Source organism: Falco cherrug, chromosome 2 (genome assembly GCF_023634085.1).
Source record: "Falco cherrug isolate bFalChe1 chromosome 2, bFalChe1.pri, whole genome shotgun sequence".
Lineage (NCBI taxonomy): Eukaryota > Metazoa > Chordata > Aves > Falconiformes > Falconidae > Falco > Falco cherrug.
Window position 1 is genome coordinate 85,259,959 of NC_073698.1, and position 9,387 is coordinate 85,269,345.

A 9,387-nucleotide genomic window follows, 5' to 3' on the forward strand; every position below is an offset into this window, starting at 1 on the left:
CTGTTTTCTAAGAGGGTTGCTGACTAAAATCTTATAAGAAAAGAATGAAAGACTGCATTCTGTGTTAAAACAATATACAGATAGTGGTCTGTTTTCCTTAGAATCAAAGCCTCTGCTTCACCTCCACAACGTTAATTCATCAGAGTTTTTCAGACTGATGTTTTTAGCAGAGGATATATTGTGATTGTATTAAGTTTTCCAGACTTAGTATTACCCTTCAGTTGCACATAATGTTGTGATAGATCCTAGTCACTGAAGAACCTGCTTTAAAAAGAAGTGAATAAATAAATAAATCTCTATAGAAATGTCTTCAGATGAAATCTGGCAAATACGTGGATGGGGCTCCTGGACAGAAGCTTGCTGACAGGAGAGCATTGATTGCTCAATCAGCCAGAGAGATGTGAAGAGTATAGGACTTGCTTACAAGGTAATTATGGTTCATTATCATGTTGAATTACCAAAATGTCAGATGTATTAGAAAGGCACTGTGACATCGCCTTGGGCATTTTTCCTTAGTAGTTCCTTGTAACCGTGGAGGAAATGTTCGTTTTGATTATATTGGAAGGGACAAGTTTTTTTGCAGGTTTTTTTACTTGCAGTTGAAGGTGTGGTGTAAATTACCAGAATATGGCATAGGCAGAACGAGACAGTATGGAGAATGGATTAAATCACCATCAGTTTTATGAAACAAGGTGAAATCTTTATTAGATTCATTAGAATTCTAATATTCATTAGAATAAGATTACTGCAGCTAGTAAGGATCTGAAGTTGGTGTTTCCCTTTCCCAGTTTTGTCAGATCTTTGATGCTTTTCCTTACTTTTTGGCCTCCAAGTCTTGTGCAGCATTTGTAACCTTAATCAGATTTGTCTTGAGCTTAAGTTTGTGCTTTTAATTTTAGCTTTCTGTACCTTTTGAGTAGTGCACTGTATTTATTATGCACACTGTGTGTTTCTAACATAAGACCATACTAACACTGAAGTCTCCGGCAGCTTGTTTTATGTGCTTCACAGGCATTTAGTCCTACATTCACTTTCTACATGACAATTAAAATCGTTTTAGTTCATGTCACTAGGGTTAATTGCTGTCATTACATGTAGCTCAGATTTCACCTGGCTCAGGACAGCAGTGCTTGGTAGCTTTCAGTTAATAATAATTGTTCCCTAAAATGTGGGTAAAGGGGAGTAAAAAATCTCCATTTAGCTATTTGAAACACAGGCAAAGCTTCTGAATCTGAAAAACTGTAAACAAATTATATATTCCTTATGCTTCAAAGTACACTTCACATTATACACTGTTCAGGCAAATATTTAGCAGTAACACGTTTCTGGCTTACTTTTTAAATAACTGTTTGAAATACATATGTGAAATAATAAGGGGTTTAACACTGGAATGATAAATTGGTTTTGATAATTTGATGTTAACTTTGAGATTATAGTATATAACTCAGGATCCACAGAAGCTCAGATTTAATTTAGCAGTAGCTGCCAAACAGGGAAAGGGAACTTTATATGCCATAAGGAGGTAGCAGGCTTCAGAATAGAGTGCATTGTATAGCAGTACTTTTTTTTGTGTGGTAATTGGATAGGGCAGAAGAACAGAGAAATCTGTTAACTGTAATATTTTGAGTGCTGCTGATGATTTAATGCATCTAACTAAAAAAATTTTTTTGAAAGAAGAATGTGAAATAAGATGAGCCTTTTTACTCCTCCTATTTTCATGTCTATACTAAAATTTTTGGGAATTTCCTATTAATTCTTCCGGTTGGCTTTAAAGTTCTGTGACCTTGTTGCTTTTCTTAAACTAGGCATCTCATGCTTTGTCCATTCTAGGAAGTTTTGGGTTGTTGTTCCCACCTGTCAGCAGGAATAAGATGACATACAGAAAGATTAGCATTGCTTTTAAAACTTACTGTTACAGTTCGGGGAAAAAGCATGGACCAAGTAGAAAGCTCTAGATATTTGCAAGCACATCCTACTGAGAAGATGTTTTTAGGATCAGGGCTTTTGCAAAGTTGAAACCCACTGTTCCATTACAAAACCTGCTTTTCACTCTTCTGTGTCATACGTACTTTAAAAATTTTCCTCGACCACTGTTTACTAATTATCTGTCTTCCTGTGACTGCACTCTCAGATTCTCATGGATATTGATCTTTACACCAAAGGGCCTCTCAAAGTAATACTTAGCAATGTCTTAATGACAAAGAGTGCCACACAAACCCAACCAACAACAAAACCCCAGACAGCTCAAAACAAATCCTAGTTCTATGATTTATGGTATGTCATTGGATATCTTTCAATTTCATCACTGAAACACCTGTGTTTGGCAACTGAACTACTTCCCTTCTTTAAGCTGGACAATGTATTCCTGTATTTCCTGGATGGTCTCATCTTCAGATCTACATTACAGCTTACTTTACCCCATTTGCAGCTCTCAACATCCCACTGGGCGGACACAGCCAAATGGAAGAACCCTCCATTCACCCCTCTCCTGTAGACAAGTACCCTTAAATATTACAATTAACTGCTGACTGAACAATCCCTTTGCGTCTGCCTCCCAAACAGACTTTATCATGATAATAAAAGAAAATATGTTGAAGGTGTCTTCAGACTGATGGTCATCCTTAGCACTAATGCTTAGTCAGTGTCCACCTTGCCCTAGTTTTTGCTTGCATCTCTCCTATATGCTATATACATGTAGTACTAAAAATTCTTTAGGACTCTTAAGTGTCTTTTTGCTTGAAACCATGTACAGCACTGGGGTTTTGTTCTTACATTAGTGCTTTCAGCTCTGTTGTATCAAGGTGCAGGGGGAAGGTTCTGAACTTATTGATCAAAATTGGAGAATACCACCCCTTCTTTTTAGGTGTGAGCGAATAGCATTATTTGAGGTTTTCAAGAATAGAAGATCTCTCTGATGCTTCCCTTGTCCAGCCTCTCTATATACTTGTCACACAGCAGTGTAACTGCAGGCTTCAATGGCCCCCAGTCTGTAGTGTTGAACCAGTGCCCTGTGTGAAACCCAGTCTTGAATTTGGAAAGTGTCATAGCACCTGATCAGGGGGTTGGTGTCTGAAACAGTCCGTTGTCAGAAAAAACAAACTGTTTTGTTACACAGCATCTGCAACTATTTCAGTCTTCATATTTAATTTCTTTTCATTAAATTGCTATTTCTGTCTTCCTTACCTTATTTTCAGATGACTGCAGAAATAGTATTTCCTATACTATGGTGGAGTTATATTGTTTTTTTTGAAATGCCAGACCTTACTTGTTGCCAACTTTTATTATACTCCAGTGCTTTTCTTGGTATTTGTTGCCATTTCTGTTGTGTTGCATAGGTTGATTTGGCTAGCTTATGATGATTTTTCATTTCTGAGATTTTGAAAAAAGGATTCTAGAGACAGTATAGGATTTTAAGATTGTAAAAAGCTTTGGCATAAGATTCAGGAGTACATTTGACAAATGAATGGAAACAATGAAGATTAAAGAGATGAATTTTTTGTTTACAGATTTTTAAACTTCTAGAAAATTTTGAGCTTGCTACTTTCTAGGTTTAGGCGTCATGTTCAAGATTATTAATCAGTAATAATCACTAAGGTCATAAAGGAATCTTCTAAGTAAACTTAAAATTAGAGTTATTACAAAGTCTCAGTCTTCCTAAGAACTATTTCTAATGCTTTCCTAGAAATGGAAGAAGAGCTGACAAGATGGGGTGGAGGGGTGAGAAGAAATATAATTCTTTCAAACTGTAGCCTTTCTTATTCAAAATTCCCTTATCCATAAAAAAGCATGTTTTGAGAACTTCATTTTAATGTCTCTTCACTTCTTGACTTAGACATTGAATTTCTAGCTAGTTTTGGCCCAAAGGATCTGCATATTTGTTAGGAAAAAACCAGGGTTTTAAATAGATTTTTTTTTTTTTCTTCTAATCAGATATGAAGATAGTTGTTCCTTTTCATGCAGGTATTCTGTTGTAGCAAAAAGAATGCTGGATGTGTGATGTTACATGCTTTGCTGGAATAAACACTTCTTTGTCCTCATTTTTCCTACCATTTTTCCAAAATTCAGAGGAATACCAAAAATGAGTTCCATCAAATTTTTCCCAGCATTAGAAGCTTTAGGTTACAATATGTTTTGCTCTTGACTTTTGTAGGATTTCCTTTTTTTGCAGAGTGACATCATGCTGATTCATACAGAAAAGTGTGAGAAAAGAGACTTCAATTGTTTTTACAAACACATTGAACATTTCACCTTTTTTTAATCCAAGATAGGAACAATTGTTCTTCCTTATGGGCCTTTTATTTAATTTTACTGCCTCTAACCACCTGAAACGACATTGCTGGAGGTGCCTCAAAAATACATCTTGAGTATATTCCATTTACAGTACTAAAGGTCTTTTTATTTCAGTCCCAAGAAAACTTGAACTTCATTTACCTAATGATTTAGAGTGGAAGATTAAAGCCCCTTTTCCCCCTTGTGCAAGTTCAGTGGCTGGGAATATTTAGTTTCAGAGAATCCTTCCACAAGGATTAGGAAATAGTTTTCTGTCAGGTTCCCTACTCTATGAGCTGGCACATTTGCAGTAAAGTTTGTTATTTACTATATAGTCCAGTTCTGTGACTTCAGAGCCAAAAAGCCTTGCTATCCAAAAGGAGTATTTTCAAAGTGCTCTGTCAAAAACCAAAGAAACAAAACCACGACAAAACAACCACACACACAAAAAATCCAAAAGAAAAAAAAAACAAACCCAAATTCCCACCTACTACTCCCAAGTGTGGAAAACCTTTATCAGTAGTTGAAAATGAGGGGGGGGGGGGACGGGGGGGACGACGGACGGACACAGGATAACTGTCTATTCCTAAGCTATTACAGCAAATACATACACACTTTTAGAAACAGCAGAATTTGGGGGGCGGGGGAACCACAAACCAAACAGAAGGACACAAATCTTGCAGTAGTTTTCAAAAAATATGCAGCAGAAAAAAGCAAGCATTGTCCCCCTTTTAATTCCTCTCTTTATTTTTTGCGGTTAAATGATCTTGAACACAGAGAATGTATTTAGATTCTCCTGCTGCTTGTCCATGCCGTGTGACAAAAACACTTCAGCAAAAAAATGTTGAAGTGTTCATGAAAGTGGGCAGTGAGGCTTTTGCAAGGTGTGAAGCATGCAGTGCCAGGGGAGTCTGTGCAGATACTTAGCACGTTGGGGGTGTTGTGCAATCCAGTAGAGCTACTTGGGCAAGGATGTGTAACTAACTTCCTATGTGATATGTGCTTCATCTTTATAGGCATGGAATAACCCTTAACTCCTGATGAACTCTATTATAATGAAGGATGTATTCTATACTGAAATAAAGGCCTGTACCTTAACATAAACAACAGTTGACAGTAATGGAAAGCTGGGTATTGGGTGGCTAGAGCTGCATACACAAATTCTGAGCACGTACCTGAGCTTAATACTTAAGAACAGTTTATGATGCTCATCTTACTTTTAAGAGGAACTTCTGATAAATATCTACAGGAGTGACATCTAGAGGCATCCATCTATTGTCAAATTCAGATTGTTTACTACAAAGTAGAAACAAGTTTCACGATCAGAACAGGAAAAAAATCACACAGAGGAAATTTTCCATTGGTATCATTAGTCATACTTAATTTTCAACCGTATGAAGACTGTTTTATGCTTTATATAGGCCTCCTGCTGAAGATGACTATTTAAACACCCAGCTTCTGCTTTTTGCCACTTACTAGAGGCCTTCCATTAAAGGAAATCTGTCGATCATCACTAGATACATTCATGTGCTTTCCATCTCCAGGATGCTCAGATCTTCTGTGTTGATGCATAATAAGAATTCCATTTTTAAAATTTTTGTGGGGTCTTTTTTGTATTTTTGTTGCCTCAGAAGCTAATTTTTGCTTTATTGCAACAACCAAACATTGTGGAGAGTATTTGATTCCTGATGTTTTGCTGCATGTTTGACCAAAAGATAATTTCTTCACCTTTTTCAGTAAATACAAATATGTGTTTCTGTTGTCAGAGAAAGTTGTTTGTTTTTTTTTTTACTATTGTCAGAGAAATAAACTACTGAACTTTAACTGAAAAACTATTGTCTCTTTATTCCTCATCTATTGTATTGAATCATCAATCAACTCTGTATTTAATCATATTCCCTAAATAAATATTTGCCTGAAGTTACTTCATAACTCCTATGGTTTATTTTCTTTCCAGAGATTTTTGAGAACACTTTCAACCTTGTTTTGTATTTTTAGTTATTTTAGTTTAGCTTATATAGTACAACACGTGTATCTGTGTGGTTAAACACATTTGAGAGAAAAAATAATTGAAAACAACCTCACTTTAATTTGTAGTGTTTGACGTTTCCTGAGCAAGTAGGTGTACTGTGCTGTTATTGTTCTTTTGTAGGAATAATTTGTTTTATTGCTGTCGCATTCTTTCCTGTTTCTCAAAGGATTCCATATTGCCACAAGATAATGATCATCTATGAGTAGGTAGTTAATGGAATTGTATTCTAGTTAGAAGTTAAAATGCAAAGAAATTGGAAGTCTTAATGGTTTTTGCAATATATCAGTAGCAGTCCGTATGTACCAATAACTCAGTCTAAGATTTATTTTTTTTAAAGTGGATGCAGTTGCGTGCATAGACAAAAAAACTTCTGCAAACAGAGTGATCTTGAGTGTCTAAAACTAATAATTTTTGGTTTAGTACTGTGAAGTCATGTTGTTCCCTGTGGGAGGAGCTGTGCTATGAATGTATTCATCAGATCACCGTCTGAGGACACACCCGTTGTTTCTACTGCTTCAGATTATTTCCAAAATAATATGTAGATGTCAACTGGAAGAGGTGGTCTGGTTTCCTTTTTGTCTTTCATGTGATGATGTTTAGGAGTAGATTCTTCCATGCAATCTGTAGATTTGACCGGTTTTCTGTTAGAAAACCTCATTAGTCATGATCTGAAAAAAATGGTTTACCTGCCTGTTATGTAAGAAGAAAGCTTTGCAGTTTTTTAAGCAATCTTCTTCTGTTTTTATGGAAGGGTAACAGATGCATTATTCATGATGTTTCTCTTCTAGATGCAGCACATGAGCCTGTCTTTCATTTCTGCATTGATCTCTCAAGTGTCTATCCTCTCAGACCTCTATTTCATTGCATTTAACACACCTTTGTTCAGTGTCAAAACTCTATTTTAGTAACAGTGACAAGGTAGATTTTTCTCTGTGAACACTTCTTTTTTTGTGTGTGTGTCCCTGAACCGATTGAATGTGGCGGGGGAAGAGCAGGGATTTAATTTGGTTTTGTTTTACTTGGAGCAGTGAAGTCTTCCCTATTGCTTCCTTCTGTGGTCATACTGTCTACAGTTGCCTTACTGCTCTAGACAGTTATGGACATTAATAAACCCCACACCCTGAACTTTATTCACTGGAGCGTGGAGGAGATCAAAGTTCAAGATAGAGACAATGCTTTCAGTAGCAAGCTGCAGTATTCTTAATGTAAGTACTGAAGGGTAGAACAGGCTGTTCTGAACCTACAAAGCGTCGGTCTGACCTCAGCTGCTGTTTTCCACCTCTTTCTTTCAGTGTAGTCTGGGCAGGTGAAGCAACAGGAGAAGGTTAACAGCTCCAGCTGAGCAACTAAACTGAATCCTTATATTAATTTGCTACTCTGTGTTTGCTGCAAATGTTGGGGGTGTGTATGTGTAGGTATTCTTGTCTTAAGATTCTCGTGGATGAAAATGTTGCGGTAGGGGACTATAAGGGCTTACACACAATGGTTGCAGCTAGGACAGTGGGGTCCTAGCCTGAGAGCTGCTATTAAATGTTGCTAGTAGGTATTTGAATTATTATTCTATTGTATTCTGTGTATTTTACATAAATCATAAAAAGTGGTAGCACTTTAGGTTTTTTACTGTTTTTTTAACAAACTCCATGTTTTTGTGTAAAGAATTTATTTTAAGTTGTATTTTTTTTATATTTACTAAAAATGGGAAATTGTAATATAGCACTGCAGGATCTGAGTTAGTGTAATAACTTACATGTATGTTAAGCGTAGTCATTAGTATAGAGCTTAGCAACACAGCAGGCATGACTTATTACACAATATTGTGTTTGCTTATTGCCTAAGTGGAAGGCAAAGCTGTTCTAACTGATTACCTGTTACAGAGCTCTGTTGCAATAGTCAATTTCCCTGCCATTCCTTTTGCGTTTTGCAGGGAAATACCATGATAGTGTTATGAATCAATTACTAAGTAGTCATTAGGAGGAAATGCATATTGAATATATTAATCACTTCCATAATAAATTACGCAACAGCACCATAAAAGCGCGCATATGCTATTTGCAAATAGCTTATTGCAAGTCTAAATTTTTTCCTGTATTACTCTATTAAATCCATAAATAGGGAGAGCAAGGCATCAAGGAAACACCTTATAGGAGTTCAGGCATAACAAAACCATGGGGCTGAAAAATCCCAGCAGCCTGGGAACCAGAAGCTGCAGGGTGAAGCACAGAGATGTCACAGTGCTCAAGATGCTCAGATCCGTGCGTGGTCACCTCTGTAGGTCACTGAAGGGAATCATGGGTGGACTGAACCTGGGTCTGGGAGGTTGGTGGCTGCCCAGGGCTGGGTACCATGGGGGCCCACAGCCAGGTAACTTGCTGCCTGGTGGGGCAGCCCCCGGACCCCAGGGTGGCTCACTGAGGGGATGGACATCAGCAGGTCTTCGCTGGGGTGTGGAGCTGTGTCACAGTTGGTGTTTGTGCTATGCTGTGTCTATTCAAAGGCCTGTTGGTTCAAAGTCTGCCTGTGCCACCTCTCTGCCTCAGTAAAGCACATTTTGCAAGTGAAATTGGAGCCTTCTGGGTGTTTTATCCTGTTCATTCATTTTTACATATTCTGAAACAGCATTACTGCAACCAGTGAAAGCATGTTTCCTCAGAAAACATAGCTTAACTCTAATATACATTAGATTTCCACTTTTCTCTATTGTCCAGTACATACTCAAAAAACACCACCTATTTGTAGCTTCTTTTTCATATTAGTGGCTGAAAATTCTGGTAAACAAATTGGGAAATACATCAAAGCTTGTTCTGTTTAAGAATCTTACACTTTGAAAACATACATTTAATCAAGATATGTAGTACATTTGACCATTACAGAGCTGCTGGGGAGATAAAGCTATTAATAGCTTTCTCATTTGAAAATACACAAAAGAAACAAAAACCTGTAAACAATATTTTTGCAAAAAGTTACCCAAATGATGTACAATGTGGGAAGTAGTTGTTTGGGAAATGTCATACAGCACATCACTAATGCACTCTATAGTTTACTGTATATAAAATCAAAATAACAATTTTACAGCCTGATGTCTGTGA